We start from the raw sequence: 19,802 nt of genomic DNA, 5'->3' as shown, positions 1-19,802 counted from the left end.
GAAAATTCACTTTCATGCATTAATCAGACGGGAAGTCTGAGCGAGCTCTGAAAAGAGCTGTCATGACCCCAAACAATCACTGACACACCTGATACTTTACCTGTCACAGGGTTTCCTCTCCTTTTTAATTCTCCTTTATGAGCCGTGCCTTCATTGTGAAGGATGCTTTCATGCTGTTAAATGTCTGTTGATATGCCTGCGGACATTGTCGTTCCTTTTGTCTAAGTCGTTAGGGCTTCACACACAAGGTCTGCTGTTAACATTCTTTAATAATGTCATCTAAATGTTTTCCAAAAGAGATGTAAGTTACCAAACTGTGCCACGAAACCTTTATAATGTTCATCTCTTCAATGTGGCTCAAAATATATTTTGATAAATTAGGTTTAGCGAGATGTGGATGTTATGAAAAGAAGTGTGCCTGTGAAATACACCGCTTTTTAGTAAAGCTTCCATCTGCAGCCTTGGTTCTCAATCTGACTCTTGCTTGTTTTGATTTAAAAAGGGCCTTGAGGTTTATTGTGAGAAATAACATCTGACAAAATGAGGTGTGCTCATTTCTGCAACCTAGACAAGGTTAAGGTAATAACTGATAGATGGATATTTCTATAAGTTTCCCATTCTTTCACTCAATTTCAATCAATTCAGTTTTATTTACAAGTCGTGAAATTTAAAACAACAGTCACCTTCTCCCCCATGAGCAAGCACATGGTGACAGCGGGAAGGAAAAACTCCCTTTTAACAGGAAGAAGCCTCCAGCAGGACCAGGGCAGCTTTACCAGAGTTGTATGCTTTAACCAGAATCCTTATATCCTTATCCTTATTTTACTTAATTTGTTTATTACTTTCTTTTATCCTACTTTTTAAAAAACATGCTGTTTACAATGACACAAATTGTTTTCTTAATTACCCTCCTTTGTTTTTTAATGTCACATAATCATGACACTCATGCACTAGTAACTTCAGGTAAAGGTTACAACATGTGACATGAGACGAATCTTGACAAAAGATTTTTGTTTGGCGGCCTCAGTTTTAGAGCAATTACAGCAGCTGACCTGCTGATCTGAAACAAGTCTGTTTGGTTGTCGTTTATCTAGAAGTTGAATGTTTTTCAAAAATAAACTGAGCATTATGCGTAATAATTTTCACATAATATTGTTTCATGTTTTCTTACTTAAAGAAAACCTTCTTGAGAAGGTTTAAGAAGCACTGATAAATACAAAATAATCTAACTGCCTGTTTTTCATGTGTATGTCAAACATGCATAATTTGTTTTATACCGGTTAAAATCCGGCACGACCCTTTAATGCTGATGTACACTAATTAATCTCCCACTACTCCCAGCGGTGATACACTGCAGTTAACCACACATTATTCCCAAATATTTTCTCTGCAGTGAACTCTCCCTGGCTGAGATACAAGCAATACATCTTGGATGAATACTCCACATTCTCAAGATAAACTTGCCCGGGGAAGCAGATTACTCTGCTCATATAGAGGTTCCACAAGAGCTCTGTTTTGACTTGCCTGGCTTAATTGCTGCGTCAATTAAAATGTTTTTCAGAAACACTGTGCGAGCTGGGCAAGGGCCGGGAGAATTGCTAGAGGCTCCGGCTTGTTCACAGCTGTGTGTTGCCTGCAGTGTTGATGAAGGGAGAGTGAGAGGAAGTGAGGCTGAGTTGCCGGGGAGCTCAAGCGGTTAGCAGCCAAACAAAGGCATAAGGTGCGCGCTCCTGCCCGCAGTAAACAACGAGCACCGTTATCAATATGTAAACACAAACATTGGGATGTAGTTAGGCTTTATAGCGAAAGAAATAGACTAAAAAGTCACCTAAATACAAAAAGCATCAGTTGCAGCCTTATGATTGAAAATGATGTTAAATTATGTTAATATAATCACCATGGCTCTCTGCGAGTTTATTATTATGAGTGGAGCCAATGACAACATACGATATTAACAGGATTAAAATTGGAGCTGAATCTTGTTCTCTTTGGCGATGTGTAATATATTAATGTGGTCTCCTTTGGGACATGAAGGACGTGACCCACGATGGGCTTCATACGAAATTAACGGGTAATTGCTGGGTGCTACAGGGCCACAGATGACTGTGAGAACAAGGCCATTTTCCTGCACAGATATGCCGGCTGAGAGCATCCTCCCATGAAGAACAACAGCATCAGGACATGTAACATGAACCAAAAATGACACGAGTGACGTAGTGCTCCAGCTATCACGTTAATCATGTTGAGCAATGAAGGAAGTCAGAATACATTATTAAAGAGCGACAAAGTTTGTGTATGGGGGAAGTTAAGCTGGATGGATGGACTGCGTTACAGTCTTGGCCCATCCATCCAAGACTTGTTTTTTTTTAAAGCTTGGCCGAGCTCCTTCCTAACCTTAACCACATGTCTGGAACCCTTAAGAAGCAGTCGCTTCAATCCATAAAAAGGATGTTTACCTAAACCTCAGCAAGACAAAAGGAGTGCCACCTTAAGGAATAACTGTCTAGGGTTCTAAGAAGCGTAGTAATATCAGTGTCTGTGTTAGAGAACTAACAAGCTTTCAGATAAAAACCTTCAAGTCGAAGACCCATCACTCAAACTAATTACTGAATTCACAAACGCTGAACCTCCAAAACAGGAGCTCTCAAACTCAGTAAAGGTGAATGGTGCCTCAAACAAGAATCAGCTGTTTCTAGCTACATATGTCGTGGTTACACGGGGCCCCTAAATGTTTTCCAACTACCATAATTTATTTTTCTCATTTTCTTGTTCCAGTGATTATTCGTCCATTATTTGTGTTTCGCAGCAATCCCGTGAAAGCCTTCCCACTCGGCTTCCTCCCCTCTGCTTTTCTTGTCGTTACCATCTAGGAATTCACTCTCAACAGTGCAGTATTTTAGCCACTTTGCAATCCATACCTCCGACCTCTCCTGTAGCTTATTACCTACTGCCAAGACTGTTCAAGAGGACGACTGCGGGGTCACAGAACAGGATATCCTGCATGTCAGTCAAACGTCAGGGCTGTCAGGTGTCTCCGATTTTAAACCTAAATCGGGGAAAGCCTGACTGGTCATTAAAAATCTCCCAGGGAGGCTGAGTTTTGAGTTTTGCCAAAGCTCAGTATACTTCCACAGCTGTCAAGGTGTCTACATGTCTGCTGCGTTGTGGAGATGTCACCTCAGGCACTATTCAGTCAAGCAAGAGAGAGGCTTCCTCTGGATTAATGAGGAAGGGATCTATATGTTGGGATATAGATGAGTTGAAAGTGACCGGCTCTTCTTTTCTGTGTTGTTTTTTTCTTCTATGGAAGACTTCACTGTACTCTCTCAGGCGTGTTTCCCAATGCGTATCCCATCATATGGGACTGATATCCACACTTTTGGCTGGATGAAAAGAAATTTGATTAAATAAACTTCCACAACCTCGGGATATAAAATGATTTTAAAAGAAAATTTCTCATGGTCAAGAGACCCCAAAAGGAGTATAATATGGAAAATAAAATCCTGCTCCAGTTTTTATCTGATGCCGTACAGTATGAGATTTATAAGTTTCAGATTTTTTTTTTCAATTTTGCAATCTCAGTAGTATTGGCCCGTAGGGAGTACAGGCAAAGGGAGCGTGCTAAGGAGCATGTATAGCAGTACAGTGAACTTGTTTGCTCCATTTAGACCATTCATTCACTCTTCTCCTCCCCTCCCGCCTACTCCCTGCTGATTTCTGCTGTCATGCCAGCCTCAAAAGTTATAAATCACTGTGGATTCTGCAGCCTTTTCATGGGTTTGTGTAGGGGAGTCCCTTTTGTAAGCTTCAGATGTTTGGGGTCAAAGCCAGGCTATCAACCAAAGCAACCAAAAGAATTGTTGATGTGTGAAGTGCGAGTTTGCAATTGAAACGATAAAAGGAAGTCCTATAGGGACTGTATATCATCCCACTCAACAAACACAACAAAGGGTATTAGAGGGATTGTGGACTTCTCAAATGAGGAGGGGGGTGTCTTCAGAAACAACACTTTTCACATTCTACATTTTTCTTCCTCCCGGTTGTGGTGCGGGGCTGCAAGAGCGCAAAAGCGCCGACCTCTGAGTGCACTCAGGCTCTCGGAGAGATTGCAGCCCTGTCAGAGAACACGATGCCGCCCCATTAACTGAGATAAGGCAGGTAGGGATTGAGAGGCTGAGATCAATGAGTCATTATGGGGAGTGCAGAGGATTCGTGGCCCGAGTGGGATGGTTACATTCATGGCTTAGCAGTAGGACGGCCCAGCATTCCCATAACCACTTCCTACCAATCCGTGGAGCGACCATCAGGGTAGGAAAACCCTGCAGGATTTTCTCTGGATTAACTGTTGATTCCATGTCAAATATGCTATTCAAGAATAATGAGGCAGGGCATCAACCTTTTCACCTGACACATTTTCATATCTCCAGAGCAACACATTTATGGATTCTGCTGTTCTGTGAAAATGCTTCACGGTCTCAGGTCTTTGTTCACGTGAAGAAGATTTAGCTCTTAAAGTAAGACAAAATATCGTACAGGCATTTTTCTCCAACTGAGTGTAACTCTTATAAAATCCTGGAGGTTAATTAAAGTCAAAATGAGCTCAGTTTGAACATTTGGTTTGTTTTCCATGTTCTATTGTGAATAAAATTTGGGTTTGTGAGATTTGTGAATCTTTTTTTTAATTAACATTTTTCACAGCATCACAGCAACGTTTTTTTCTGAATTGGGGTTGTAAAAAACAACAAAAACAAAACAAAACAACAACATTATCTATCTTACTTGTGATTTTATTATGTTGATAGTTGCGGCAAAGCCTCAGAAGGAAGTCCTTTTTTAAAGAAATATGTTGGTGCAGTTTAGTGTGTTTTGGTTTGTGGTGTGATCCCATTTTTGTGTTTTTTCCACTACCCATTTTAAATGCCCACTCTTACCTGAGGCACAGTGCTGACAGTCCTCTGTGTTACTCTCTGACTACATTTTGGCTGATATTGATCAAACTTGAAAGGGGAGCCCTTAAGTGAATGTGTAAAAAGTCCTGGTAATCAATGATTGACAGTTGGCATTTCCCCTCATCAAGGTCACCTTGCCAATTTCAGCGCGTGGAAGAGCTGCAGGACAATCAAGAGATGTGAGAAAGAGGGGCCGTTTTGTCTCTTCAGATTTGGCTGTACCAGAGGGAGGTTGAGCGCAGAGCACGACTTTCAATCACAGAAGTACTTCAGCTGCGAGAGCTCGGTAGACCACAGCTTAAAGGAGAAAAGGGAATATCGATCTTTGTGCCACTAGCATATCTGCACTCCGCTAGACATGTAATGCTGCTGGGATGGACTTTTTCAGTCTGCAATTACAGCTACAGCTAATTCAACTGGGACACCACAGGTTTTTTTTTTTTTTGGTTTTCTTTGCAGTTCAGTTCAGTCAGAATCTGTAAAACACACTTTCTTGGTGTGTATTTCTCACCCATTTGATTATTGTAATATACACTTATTGCTGAAAAGAAGATGTATAGCCATGTAGCCAGGGCTTAGCCAAGACAACCTGTGGACTTGAATTTCCCCCCTGAAGTTTCTACATGTGATTTTTAAACCTGGTTGCACCTGAAGTCATTAAATATATTTTGACAAGCACGTTTCATGTAGCATGTGTAAATAAAAGCTCGTTTCTAAATGAAGTCCTGCTGGGCTGGAAGCGAAACGTAAGACCACTCAAGTTCACAGCTTATTAGCTCCTTATTACAGGTCACATACTGGTAGAGTTATGCTCATAACATCCCAGCTCTTTAGATTAATTCTGTTTGGCTGGGAATGTGAGAAAAACAGGAGAAGGCTCCCCTGATTTAGAAAGCATGTTTCCTGAGTTCGGAAAGAAATGAAGTGTTTATGGTGGGGCAAAAAGAGGCCGCACTGAGGGGGGGTTATAAAGGAGGAGCAGTACGAAGATGCTTTGGCTTCGCGTTCCTCTTTTCGCCTCTGGGGCTGAGGTTTTGGTCAACACTGCCAAAGCAAACACCTCCATATTCCACCACAGAGGACCCGATGTGAACCTTTCACACACTTCTTGGTTTCGCCTAATCAGCACCTTCCATCTGGAGTTACCTCATTTATCCTTAGTTTGCATTGTGGTTTTGCATGTGTAGAGAAACTGCTCTAATGGAGACTCTTGGTTCTGTATCCATTACAGCGTTGTTGCATCGTATGATTATGCTGTGTGCAGTGATGTTTGAACCAACATGACACACCAGGAGTGGCCTCCACATGCAGGCCAGGGCACCTCCCCTCACTGCAAAAACTGCTCAGAAACAGCTCAAAGAACACAAAAAACATAACCAGGGCTATTGGCCTGACCTCTCCACAACCCCCAGATCTCAGTCTGATCAAGCATGCACAGAATTATTCAAAACACATCTGATCTTCTGGGGCTCCAAACAGCAACCCCCAGAAACCAAAAGATCAGTTTCTAACATCCCAGTGAAGTGGATGAGAGACACCACAGGACACCCTGAGATATGTTTGTGTCCATCCGCTGAAGGGTCAGAGCTTTTTTGTGGGGAAGAGGAAGACCTACACTACTTGAGCCAGGTGTTGTCAAAGTTGTGGCCCACCGTGTATACGTGCATGCTACATATGTTATCAGTATGTTTGAAAGATACAAAGGGAGGAGGTTGAACACATCTCTTTCGCACCCACTCGGTCTGCTTCACTCTCTATCCATCTCAGCAGTTATCAGGCTGATTTTAACATCCTGTTAGCTGCCGAGAGATTACCAGTGACAAACTGGGATGGCTAAATCGGCTTGGTAAACTCGCTGACCCTGCAAACCACCACCCACCCTCTGAGCCACTATCTCCTTAACACCACCTTACATGGGAATAGAGCACGGTTGGCCAAAATAACAGTCTGAACACAGATAAAGCTCAGAGGAAGCATGTAGGAGAAGACTGCAAAGAACAAACTCCCTAAAAAAGTCGATCAGGCCAAGTAGGCATGCATACCGTACAAATTCATTGACCAGGCGATGTGAAATGAGCTGTTCCTGATATCATAATAACTTGTTTGACTTATTTATTCATTTCTTTTTTTGCCTTTTTGACAAAAAATGTAAATTGTCAGTTGGGGACAGCGTAACCCACCACACTGATTCCTAGGGTCTTAAGGGAACCTATTATCTTGTTCTGACTTAGAAGCAGGATAAGATTGCAGAGCCTTAGAAGCCCCTTTAAAACAACACGGTTTAGGAACAGCAGGCTTATAGCACCAGAGAGCATAATGAAGTCACAGTTTAGCTTCTTGCTGACTTGTAACTTCTACGCGGGTTTCCTTTAGTAGCCAATGAACTGTTAGTTCAGTTCAGAAGGAGTTAGCCCTGTGACCCTTGGTTCCCATGGGTGCATGTGTTTGGGGTACAGCTCATTTAAAGCTTAGCCTAGTGAACGGTCCCAGTGAGGTAGTGGCAGCCGAAAACACAAAGCTGTTTATAAAGGCTAATCGCCTTCATTTCAGATGAGCGCCCTTTAAATAGAGAAAGTAAGTGATTAGACAAAATGCAATGAAGCTGCTGACATACACGTGGAAAAACGGGATTTGTTCACTAATCCCACTTCCTGTCCCCAAGGCCTGGGAATCAGGGGCACACTGGAACTCAGCTGATCATTTGCCCCTGTTCAAAGAGGCGATGGGGAGAGGGGGGACGTCCTGCTTCTATCAACATCATGTGGCTCATGTCGAGGGTGACTGATGACTATACAGGCTCCAAATGGCAAAGAAAATGGCAAAGGCTTTCCTGCCTACAAGTTCTGTTTAAGCCTGCCCACCCAAGAAACAGGAAGACAAGCACTGAGGTGGCACCGTGCGCACTTACCCAGGATGAGGGAGCAGTGGGAGACTGGTGGGAGGAAGAGACCTGGAGCAGAGCCACAATGGCTGCTGTCACAATCTGTCCTGCCTTCATGTCATTCTCAGGAAGGGGCAGGAACAACTGGCTTCCCACACGGTGACCCCACACTGGCTCGACAAATAAAGCATTCATAACCACGGGGCATGTCAGCGAGACACTGGTGTCAGATACATTAGGTTTCTATATCCTGTGCCTGTTCAACTGTAAATCTTCATGTAGCCTGTCAGGATGCACCTGAGAGAGCTGGGACAAATTGTTGCACTGAGACGTCTTTCTGACAGTTTTCTCTGTGGTGGACCCGCTGTGCTCTGAAAGCCCCTTTTAATAAAATCCCTGTTTTCAAGACAAAGTTGTTCCCCTGCTCATGCAAATCAAATTATTGGCTCACTGGATGAAAACTACTTGGAAATATGGGTTATAAATTGGATATTTATAATCGAGCTATTGTATATAATAGAGCTATTTTGTTATATTTTGTAACTTTGTAATATATTCTATTATATAATTTAGTTTAGTGACTTACTGTTCTTACTGTCTTGGAACAACTGCGACCACATAATTTCCTCAGGTATTAATAAATTATTCTTAATCTGATGATTGTCATATTTAATGGTAAATCTGCAGAAGATTTACTTTATAGCACAGCATGAAAAACATCAACAACAAAAAGAAAATAGAACCTCTTAGCTGGAAGTCAGCCCATGGCAGCTGAAACCTGAATTTTGATGCCCTTTGATGCAACTGTTTGTGCCTGTCACACTCAAAATATTACACACATAAGCATTTAATAATATTTATGAGAAACTGTGTCATTCACGACAAGAAAAGTAAATATTTTTTTAGTGAAACCTCTGAGCAGATTCTTACAAAAAAGACAGATCCATCACAGATTCAGCTTCTTTAAAAAAATCTCTTTGTTCGTAAATTTGACAGCAGCTTTCAGGATGTTTGAACAGAACTGAACTTCAGTCTGTAGTACTGAGAGTTGTGAAGCCTGAGTTTCTATGGGCTGCTGTTCTTTAACAGTACCTGTTTCTGTTCTACTTCTGCTTTTGGTGAAGCGTGGCACACATTCAGTAAAATTAATTTCAGCCTTCTCACAGAGACTTTCTACAACATTAAACAGAGAGTGAGACTGAGACAGATCCATCTCCATTACAGTAAGGCTGTTCTGGTCTCGTAGCTGACTGTTTCTCCCAGGTGCACACACCGTCTGGCTGCAGACAGTAGAACGCTCAGGCAGAGTGTGTCTCTGCCTTTTGAGTGTGTCCAGCACCATATGTAAGGATTATAGGCTGACATGAATCTGAGGTATGGCAGATTACGATACGGTAAGGCTAAAGGTAATGAGGCTCCTTCAGTCAGGGTTTCACGTTTAGTCTCTGTGGCTGCTTCGCCCTAAATTTCTTTGCTAATTCTGCAGTGGGCTGTCTTTGTTGTTCTGTTATAAATGCGTGTGCTCTGCCTTCTCCTCTGGCCTTTGTACAAAAAGTAGTGTTAAAATGAATTTACCATGCTAAATGTCCTCAGGAAACCAGAAGGTATGCACATAACTGTGGCTAGACCACAACCCTGTGATTCAGTGGTTCTCCGGGTGTAGTAATTCAGAGCTTTTTGCAATTCTGATCTCCACTGAGCTGAAGCTGGAGTGATGGCAGAGAGGTTACAACCCCGAGCCCACTGAGCCATTCTCGACATACACACTCCCTTTTTTTCTTTTGCTCCCGTTCAGCGGACTCATTGAGATTCTGGACGGGCCATCGAGTAATGCCAGTTTACCCGAGGCAATCCCTGTTTCCTGATTCCTCTCAGGCTGAGGAGAGATAACCCTGACCCTGAGCTAATCCCAGATTAAACCAGAACATAAAGCACTGCCACTGCTGTCCAGTGACCTCTGACCTCTGCACGTCTCCCAGCTCAGGCTGCAGCAACACTGCTAAAAGGAGCTTGCAAAGATTTTAGCCAGGTATATTCCAATGACGGCTTCTTTATCTGTGCTGCTGAATAATAACCCCAGAGATAACTCAGAAAGCCAGACTACTTAAGTAACCAGTAAGTTATTAGGTGACAGTTTTAGTTTATTTGGAGCAAAACAGGTCTGAAGAGCTTGCCAAAGTATTGCAGGAACTGACGCGCAGGATGGGTCAGGCGCATGATGTGTCACCGTTGAGGCAGAGACTGATAATAAAACACATGTCTGTTAAAACAGAGCCCTGTTTGTGCAGATGTGTGCGATTAGATCAAGGCTCTCCAGAGAGGATCTCCTTCCCTACTAGTTCTCCACATTTGACATCATCCTCAGCCAAACCTCTGCTTTCATGTGTTTCATCTAGACCGAGAGGGAAGGACATTCATTTGTTTGGAGAGAGAATGCAGGGTCCAAAAGCAGATCCTAGTTCGAGGGAAGATACAGAGAGTCAGACTTATGGATTCTTCATTGCCTCTGCACCGTGAGCACATCTGTCTGCTGTTACAAGGGTTTACATGAGAATGGAGATAAATGTGTATCTCTTTCCCCTCAACAACAACCCTCCTCACCCCTCCCTCACCCGTTCTGCTTGTCCATCAGCACGCCGGACTTGGCAGGGAGCAGGAGAGAGGCTTAGGTGACGGGAGCCAGAGGCTCTGTGATAAGGCCATCTCTCCGCATGAGAGCTCATCAGAGCTGACAGTGAATACAAATTGATGCCATTAGCGAGGAGGGGGTGTGGATGTAGGAGGGGTGGGGCACGACAGTGGCTCCTAATTATATAGTGGGTGAGCCTCCCTAGGTCGACAGGGGCATGGGGCACAGTAGTAACGAGGTGACGACGGTGGGGTGTCACGGCTCCCGCCGACACAGACGATGGCGGTGCGATTTCTGGATACTGTGAGGACAGACGTGGTGGTTAATGATGTGTGATATGGGATCGCTGTTAGTGCGTATCCATTATGACGGATCACATTCAACATATGTCGAGACAAGAGGGGGGCACACCTTTTCCCTAGCGAGGGAGCTCGCAGCAACAGAATACAAACAGCATACCATGAATAGCCAAGTAGCTTCACTTTGTTGTGGTTTTAATGGCTGGCAAGCCCTGGCATGGAATCACGCCAAAGCTCCGCACACACTCATTTGTGTGTTTTTGTTTTTTATGGCAATAATAATTTCAGGGAGTATCAGATACTTTTGTGCACACTCCTGTTTCTAGGATTAATGCTGCTTATCAGGAATCAAGTTGTTCAAATACAGTGCATACAGTAACAGCTTTTGAATTCACAAAAGAACACCATAAAACTTGCAGAACTTTGATTTTCCAGAGAGGAAGCAAAGATTCTGCAGAGCTTTTGTATCCAGATGCTTTCATGACCGATAGGCAGCCACGCATTTTAAATTGTCTCTTAAATTCCCTTTTTTCCTTTAAAGTTGCATTTATTTGAGGTCTTTGTATCCACAAATAGATTTAACGCTATAAACATGAGTGCAGAAAATTTGTGTATGTAATTTTGTTCTGCTGTCCTAACTTGAACCCATATTCCAGTTCTGCCGTTAGCTTGATCGGATGATACGGGGATCGTGTGCATACAAAGTATTCTGAGAATTTTCAAAATGTTTTGGTGTTTGCAACATGTACGAGAAAAGAAGACAACCAAGACAACAAGGCAAAAATAACATGACTGCTAATGACTGATTTGTCATCTTAATGCCATGCCTTGTCAGTTTCAAATTTGAAGTGAGATGATGGCAAGCATAACCGCTTTTGGTGATGCTTTGCACATATGGGGCAGGTGTTTGTACAGGCACGCTGTTATGTCTGTGTTTTCTTTCCTAGTAGCAAGCTGCAGAGCCTGCCTCTCCACAAACACACACACACGCACAGGGTGCAGTGAAGCTTTGAGGCCATCACAATAGATTACCATTCCTCTGCGGGTCAGACTCTTTGGCATTACCAGTGGGTCAGATCATATCTCTAGATTCTGTGCCCTTGCATATTTGCTATCCGCTGAATGATGTCCTATCTGATGTGACACAGTGGCCAAGCCTTTGACCGCTTTTATTATCCTCTGCCCTCACAGTGACGGAGCCAAGACGAGCAGCTGGTGCGTTCTCATGCTCTTATCGTTCCTTTTCATTTAGCAGCCCAGCTCACCTCAGACCCACTCTCCAGTAATCACACAGGCATTCTTTAACAACTCTGTCACTCCTCTGCTGGCTTTGAAGCATGCAGCTCACGCAAACCCAAATAAGTCGTGTAAATGTTTGACATGAAGGGAAGTTGAAAGAGGCTGTCGAAGGAGAGAGAGACAGTGCTGTGGGCCCCGAAAGTCGCTGATTTAAAGTGAGTCTTCTGAAAAGACGGCCGCACAGGTGGCACTCAGGCCCTCCAGTGGGCACCCGCTTGTCCTAAAGCAGAAGAGGGTTTCTTAATCTCCATCGCTACGTTAGTGCCCCTATATTAAGGCTTCCTTATTCTATAAATACAGGAAATCGCTGTGAGAAAGTTGTGCTAGATTAAGATAAGAGAGGAAACACAGCCGCTCTTGCATACAGGCATCTGGATATCGGCCAGCTCTGCTCACAACTGTGCAAATTCAATCATTTCTTGGACTTTTTCTTACAGAAAAAGCTCCCATGTTAAACATATGCGTAAAACAAAAGTCTGAATGTGTTGTTTGTGGCTATTTTGCATAGAGGTGCCAATTCTTTTTCACCAAACAGTTAAATACCACATCGTAAGTCAATAGTTAAACAGTAATGTTCCAGCTTAGAGGTAATTGCTCAAATAAAGTGCAGAAAGTGTTCTGAACTCTTCCCAAACACATGAATGCCCTCATAGAAAAGCCAAGCATATTCTCCTGACTGAGAAGATAAACAGAAATCTGCAGAAGCGGCATTAGGAGGTCATGCTACAGCAGGATGAGCATAGATTGACACAGTCCTCTTAGACAGATAGCAGCCTGTTTGCTCAATCTCCACTCTTACTCTCAGCTTCATCTCCACTTTATTGGCAAACATAATAAACAAGGTGCGCAACTGTGCCCGAGAGAATAAAATGCACCTTTATGCAGCTCAGCGGGGAGTGGTTCTTATGAATATTTCAGTGACTTAGACTCATACAAATTAATGAGAATTGTGTCATGTCGAGCAAGTCTCTTAAACCTGTGGCACTGTCGCCTGTGGCGTCTCAACTCATTAATGCGCCTTGTTAAAAGTTGACCCAACTGCCAACTAGGAAACCCTGCATTTTTTTTCCTTCACCCCCCAGAAAAGTCTCTGAAGCTGTTTTGTGCCGCTCCATCATTGCAACGAAGCGTGCCTTGTGAGGAGTAATAAGAGCGTCTTAACTGGAGTTTTCCTTCTTTGCATTGACAGCATTCAAATATTTGGCTAGGATTCCTGACAAGTGCTGCCTTTGATGTGTGAGAGCATGCAACCTCTCCCACCCCCTCTTAATCACCCTAATTATCACCAATGTGTGTGTGTGTGTGTGTGTGTGTGTGTGTGTGTGTGTGTGTGTGTGTGTGTGTGTGTGAACCGACACACCTTTCTGACGGGTTGGAAACTACCTCAGGGTAATGCTCAGGTAGTGCAGCTTGTTTGTGAATGCCAGGAGCTAATGGGGTATTTCTGCACTACTTATTATTGCTCTGCCTCAGAACATTTAATCCAAGCCTATTTAACCCTACTTATTTTAATTTACACTTGTTTGATCTGCATAGATCATAACCAGCATTTTCCATCTCTAATCATGCATCGGTCCTTAGGCAGAAGCACAGGCCGCCGCAATAGTTTCTAATTAGCCACAAATGTTCCCCAATTGAAAACCACTGAGCTGTGAACTGAGTAGATCATTGCTCCACACAACGCTCGTCCGCTTTGTTCATTGCTCCCTTCCTGCTCAGTGTCAAAGCAACGGACTGCAAAGTTTTGTCTCTTCCCATCATCATCCCCCTCCTCCTCCTCCTCACCTCCCATACTTCTCTACAGGGAGTACTGCAGGCTTCAAGCAGCAACATGCACTGACACTCACAGTGGCCTCCACTTTTAATTTACCCAATTTGAAACCAGAGAAATATGCAGTGGGGTGGAACACCCATATCAGTGTCAAGTAGCGAATGGCCACTGCGCTGTCAAGTGCCAGGATGTGTATTTAGGCCCTCTCAATTCTCTCGCTCGCTGTCACTGTTTTGTTTAAACACACAGTCTGAAGTTTTCCATGATCCAATCACTTATCCGACGCTTGCTGCGAATTTGCCAGGAAAGTTATGAGTGGGACGGGCCACGTACTGTTAAGCTACGCTGGATACAGTAATCGCTGCTTTAATGAGAGGAAGTTCTTATGTTACCGAAGCACACTGCGAGGTAGGACGCATTAAAAGCTGAATATGATACGTGAAATCCCGTCTCCTCTCTCCCTCGTGTAGGGCATGGTGGGAAATCACTTCATATAAGTCGGCATTAACCACTGCGCTTTCTTACTTTCTTACTTCTGGAGATGAACTCTCGTGAGTGCGCTCCATGCCTGTCCAAACATATTTCCAAAGTAAACTCGGCCCGTTGGCTATTAATTTAAGATCAGGAGATACGCTATAACATGCAGGCCTGCAGCTCTGGAGATCACCGTCAGCAGCCAAGTATTCTCTCAGGAGGAAAAGGGCTGGCTCCGTCTGACAGTGAGGCATGCTTCTCCACCTAGGTTTCTATACCTCATTTAACCAGGTAAGCTTATAAAAATACATTTGTACTTCTAATGGTCTGAGGAAAGGGTTGCAGTCAAGGTACATCCACTATTTTCCAGAACAACAACTGTATTGTATTGCAGTCTGCAGAACATGTAGTCACCTTGAGTGAATGAGGAACTCAGGTAATCAGTCACAGCAACCTGCATTTAAACTCGGCTAATTAACCTGATGAATGCAGAGAGAAAGAAATAAAGAATCTGTGCTTTGTTCGATATATGTCTTGCTTCGGCACTTTAGTGCAACGAAACACAGTTTTCTTCCTAGCCAATCACCTCTTTTAGAGTGGACTCACATTGGTAGTGAAGATGGGTTTCGAAAATGAAGCGCTCTTTAGGGTTTTGAGTTTTTACAGTAGAGTCTGATGAGAACTGCATGATGAAACAACCACTAATAACATCACTGTTTCTAACTGTAAGTACTGAACAATGGCAGTTTTGCAGGAAAATGCTAGAATTATATACTCGATATCAGTTTGTAGTGCAGAAAAACAAACAAAAATAAACAGAGGAATTTTTTTTGTCTGTCTGAGGTAGTGCTGAGCTTCTGCTCAGGTTTTGGCATTGCTGTTCAAACAGAGTTAGTAAGAAAGGCTCACACTTTCAGCTTCAAACTACACCTTTAAAAGAAACAGAACACTTATTAGGCACAAATAATTGTGCTCTACTGTTAAATTAACACTGACTTTATTAACATTACTGACCAGCAGGACTGATAATGTTTGCTAAATCATTTGGTTATTAGTCATAGCTGCTTGCCACTATCTTAATGGTAACAGCTGCTTAATTTTGGTATCAGGTAATTGCTAATAGTTAAATGGCTGACACTGACAAATGTACAGCAAGATTAAAACTTACAACTGTTTAAAGTCCAGTGGTGTTCAAACAGGAGCTTCACTGAGCTTCAGTGCTACTACTGCTTGTGGCAAATTGTTTGGTATATTAATCTGCAGAATGGTCACAGAATTTGAGTTTTGACAAGGATGGTTGTATTGATTATGTCAAATTCACACAAAACTGAATAGTACTTTTTGCTGTCTTGATTTGGGTAGAAGTAAATATTTTTAATACTTAAGTAAATACTTGGTACTTAAGCACAATAGTTTTCCATAGGTCATGACCCTCCAGAGAGGGGAGAATATATTAAAACAAAACTAAAAAAAAGAAAGAAGAAAAACTAAAGTTTGCTACAAAAATCTTTTGACATTTTCAAATCTTATTCTGTTTTTTGTAAACCGTTGGATAGCTTTACCTCAATTATTTAAAATCTAATTAATAATTAATTTATATCTACAACATTTTTGCACACTTGCACTTTATGTGGTCCTGTGCCAGTTGTCTGTTATATGTAGCACCATGGTCTCGGAGGAACGCCGTCTCATTTCAGTGTGTACTGTACAACTGCACATGGTTGAAACGATAATAAAGCCACTTGACTTGACATGACAAGAGGTCCCAGGTTGCCACTTAATTTCTAACACTGTGTTCAATCTGTGCTGTCGCTGTAATGTTGCTGCATACCATATGACTCGACCTACACCATAGCCTGACATTCACCCTCCCAAGCATGTAAAATTCAGCTGCATGACCACAACAAGTGTGATTGGCCTACTTGGTAGTAATATGCCATGTAGACCAAGTATATTGATCTTGGTATACTGAGCGTAAGGATAATGGCTCCGTGATTCAAGATATAACTGGCTGTGATTGTATCTTGCTTGTCTCCAGTGCTAATGCAGAAACCAGTAATCCCAAGTGCTTAGAGTCAATGTATAATCTCATTTGGTTCTGAAGTCTTCATTCTATCCTCCATTTTTAGCTCCAACATAAATGTATAAATGCAAAAAAGGTTGTTATCTATATTGGTATCTTTACTACTTTATGTCAAATCATAGTAAGTAAAGTAAAGTATAGTAACTACAGCTGTCTCACACAATTAGTGAAGTACAAAGTACACCGTTCCCTTACAGTTAAAATATAGTAGCAGTAAAAAAAAGAGGGGACAGTACAACTAAGTTGTGACTGAGTTTAAGTGTAGTACTCGTGTCAAGATATACCAAAAGCTTTGTGGTAGATTTTTGGCCTTGTATTGTTGGTAGATCTCCAGCATCTTTAGCAGGTTGCTCTGATGCCACTAAGCTAGAATTTCTTCAGGTCTCGTTCAGCTCAGCGTCCAGTTTCTCAAAGATCAGCAAAGGGCTTTCTTGAGGCCCGAGTGCAGCGAATAGCAGGAAACGGGCAGTGGGCTGTTTGAGCCAAGAGCACCTTGGGTTCCTTGGAGAGAGAAGCAGATTGTCTGTGTTCAGCAGACTGAAGAGTGTGGACCGGAACGCCACGCACAAAGGAACCGAGATGCCTGAGGTCACTACTGTGAAATAGCTTAACTTTCTGCCTTTATGCTACACCTGCATTTCTTTCATGAAGAAGAAAGACTGAAAATAGGAAAAATGTCATAAAGTGACCTTCTCTCATTTGTGCGCAGGTGCAGGCATGCTACTGTAAAAACCCAAGTGAATGAGGAATGGGATAGACACTGAGCTTGAGGATCAGGTTGCCCCACCGGCTTACTTTCACCTCCTAATAGAGCCATTGCAATTTCACAAGGGAGAAGCAGTGTGGTCCTGAAACAAAGCCCCTGCTGTGTGTGTGTGTGTGTGTGTGTGTGTGTGTGTGTGTGTGTGTGTGTGTGTGTGTGTGTGTGTGTGCGTGTGCGTGTGTGCAGACCCCCCAGAGTGGGCCTAAGCCATACAGGCAGTAATGGGCTACTCTAAGAGTTTATCTGGCTCTGATAAACATATTCACACTCTGCTCCCAGCCTTTAAATCTCTCGGATAAGTCTGCATGTGGAAAATGCTGTCATGCTCTAATGTGGCTGACAAAAGAGCACAAGTAGTTCAGCCTCTTTGAGCCTGTCCTGTGTGAAACTGTAATCTGCTGCTGCAAATCTGTAAGTAAGTCTGGGAAAACAGCTGATTGAGTGTGCAGCCTAATATATCCGAGCTCAATAAAATGTGACTGGTTGAAAAACATCGGGGGATTGTCTGCAAATTAGATTCAGCTCAGTGCCAGAAAATTAAGACAAATGAGTCGTGTAGCAAACATAAGATTTTGTTACTCTCTGGGAAATACAACCCAACCCCACAAATTCTCCTTCATCTTTTAGGTATGGGCATAAACAAAAAAAAGAAAAAGCACACACACTCCAAACTGGCATTCTTCAAAAGTGTAGCCTCTCTGCATGTCTCTTCGAGCTGATTGTGATTGAGTGTTTGCTTGGCACCAATCTCAGCCCAGAGACATGCTGTGCGGCCTGACCTCTGGAGCAGAGTTGCAGCCAAGCTCAGTCTGCTGCCATTATACGTCCTCGATCAACATGTCAAACGAGCACAATGCCATGTGGCCCCGCCTGAGGTGAAGTTTGACTTTGGGATTGAGTTAAGAGGGACTGACAGAAAAGACAATGATATCCAGTAGGTGGAGCGGCGCGCCTTTTTGTAACCAGGTTCTGTTGTAGTTAAATCGCCTGGATTTCTAAAAGGTGATGTCCATGGTGCAGACCACATTACATGCAAATATGAAGGATAAGTCATGAGGAAAGGCACGGCGTTTGGGGTAAATTTTACCTGTGACATAGAATTCAGTCTGGCCTGTCTGCATGTTGTCAGATAACTATGAGATTAGAGTACACGTTTGTTTCTTAATGTGCGCCTCTCAATAGGGCGTGTTGTTGCTTTGCGCTGTTCACATTTCCTATTCGGCTGACAGATGGTCCCGTCCAGCTTCTCTCTGACAACAAACACACACTGAGAAGTTGCTGACAACCTGCTTCAGAAGGGGGGGGGCGCCCCGACTGGCCCTCGGAATGTGTGTGTATATGTGTGCGTGTGTGCGCACAATGCATTCTTATCCAGTGTGCACTTGGCCTAGAGTGTATGGGGACTCATCATTCAACTTAAGACTCAACACAAATAATCACAGGGTCCAGCCACATGTTGCAGCTCCTCTACGCGGGGCTGACAGCTGCCAATCACTCTGCTGACCTGTAAACGTTCCATTGGTGGGCACAGTTATTAAATCAAACTGTATAAATATAGAATATCTAATGCTATTAATCTTTGCTTATTGACGTAACCCCCGTGCTAAATTTAGATCTGGCTCAAAAGACTGGCAATATCAGATTCCATAGGGAGTCTGTTTAAAAAGGTCTCTAGATGGTGTTTATTTTAAGGACCAGTGGTGGACATGTGGATGTCTTTGCATGCTTGGGTGGCCAGACCTCTTCTTCAGAAACACCTAACAACCTCGTAGTAACGTCAAGCCCACAATACATGACTACACATACAGAGCTTGTTAAAAAAAATAAATAAATCTTAAACTGGCCATTATAAAGCTACAGTGTGTTTCCTTCAAGGTCTGATATGCCACACTGGCTGTGCGTTTGCTTCTTTAATAATACTATGTCACATTTAACCAGTCAAACGCAGCTAACTGCATGTAACAGTTTATCCTTTGGTTTCCTTCTGCCACGTTTTGGTGGCTAACTCTGGGTTAACCTCAAAGCGTGCCTGTGATCTCTCGGTTGTAGAAGAAGGCTAAATGGAGAATGGGAACTTTCCTGCTGTTTGAGTGAAACCTCTCTGTTTGTCCAACAGTATCTGAATGCCAGCGTCTAAGGCCTCTTACCCTATAGATTGCAAAGGAGTGTGTTTATGTATGGTGGGACACGGGGCCTTTGCTGTCTTAGCAGTGGCCTTTTGCTCTGCCTGTACTTGGCTGCTGAACGAAGCAGAACATATCAAACAAACACTCCAGCACAGAGTCTATAGGGAGATTGGGTTACTGTAGACATGCGAGGACGTGTCAACTGCATTGTGTTACTGAAAGCGCACACTTGTCTGACCTTCGGAGAATGGTGTCCAAGCATGCAATGAAATGTTGTGCCTTACCCTATTCCATAAACTATGTAGTATGAACATCATAGCTAACTGCCAGTCTACTGTTTCTGTGTTTGCTGGCTTCCCACAGACTGCCACTAACGAGTGACTTTCTAGATCCTTTGATCCACTCAGGAGGTATTAAGCCATCAGTGCTGTTTGACAGACGCTCAGTAGCACTTGTCTCTAATGAGTGGTGTTCTGTTACACAAGTGTCGGTGGAAAACCATCAGATAAGTCCACGGAGGAGTGGCAC

General features: G+C 43.0%; 1 protein-coding gene across 4 annotated transcripts in view; it reads left to right on the top strand.

Moving 5' to 3' along the window:
• LOC134628094 (semaphorin-3F-like) overlaps window positions 1-19,802 on the top strand; it is a 57,075-nt gene that overhangs the window by 15,797 nt on the left and 21,476 nt on the right. The window lies entirely within an intron of this gene.

The sequence above is a fragment of the Pelmatolapia mariae genome, linkage group LG5 (assembly GCF_036321145.2).
Source record: "Pelmatolapia mariae isolate MD_Pm_ZW linkage group LG5, Pm_UMD_F_2, whole genome shotgun sequence".
Lineage (NCBI taxonomy): Eukaryota > Metazoa > Chordata > Actinopteri > Cichliformes > Cichlidae > Pelmatolapia > Pelmatolapia mariae.
The sequence above is the reverse complement of the archived record's forward strand: the minus strand, read 5'-3'. Positions and strand labels throughout refer to the sequence as shown.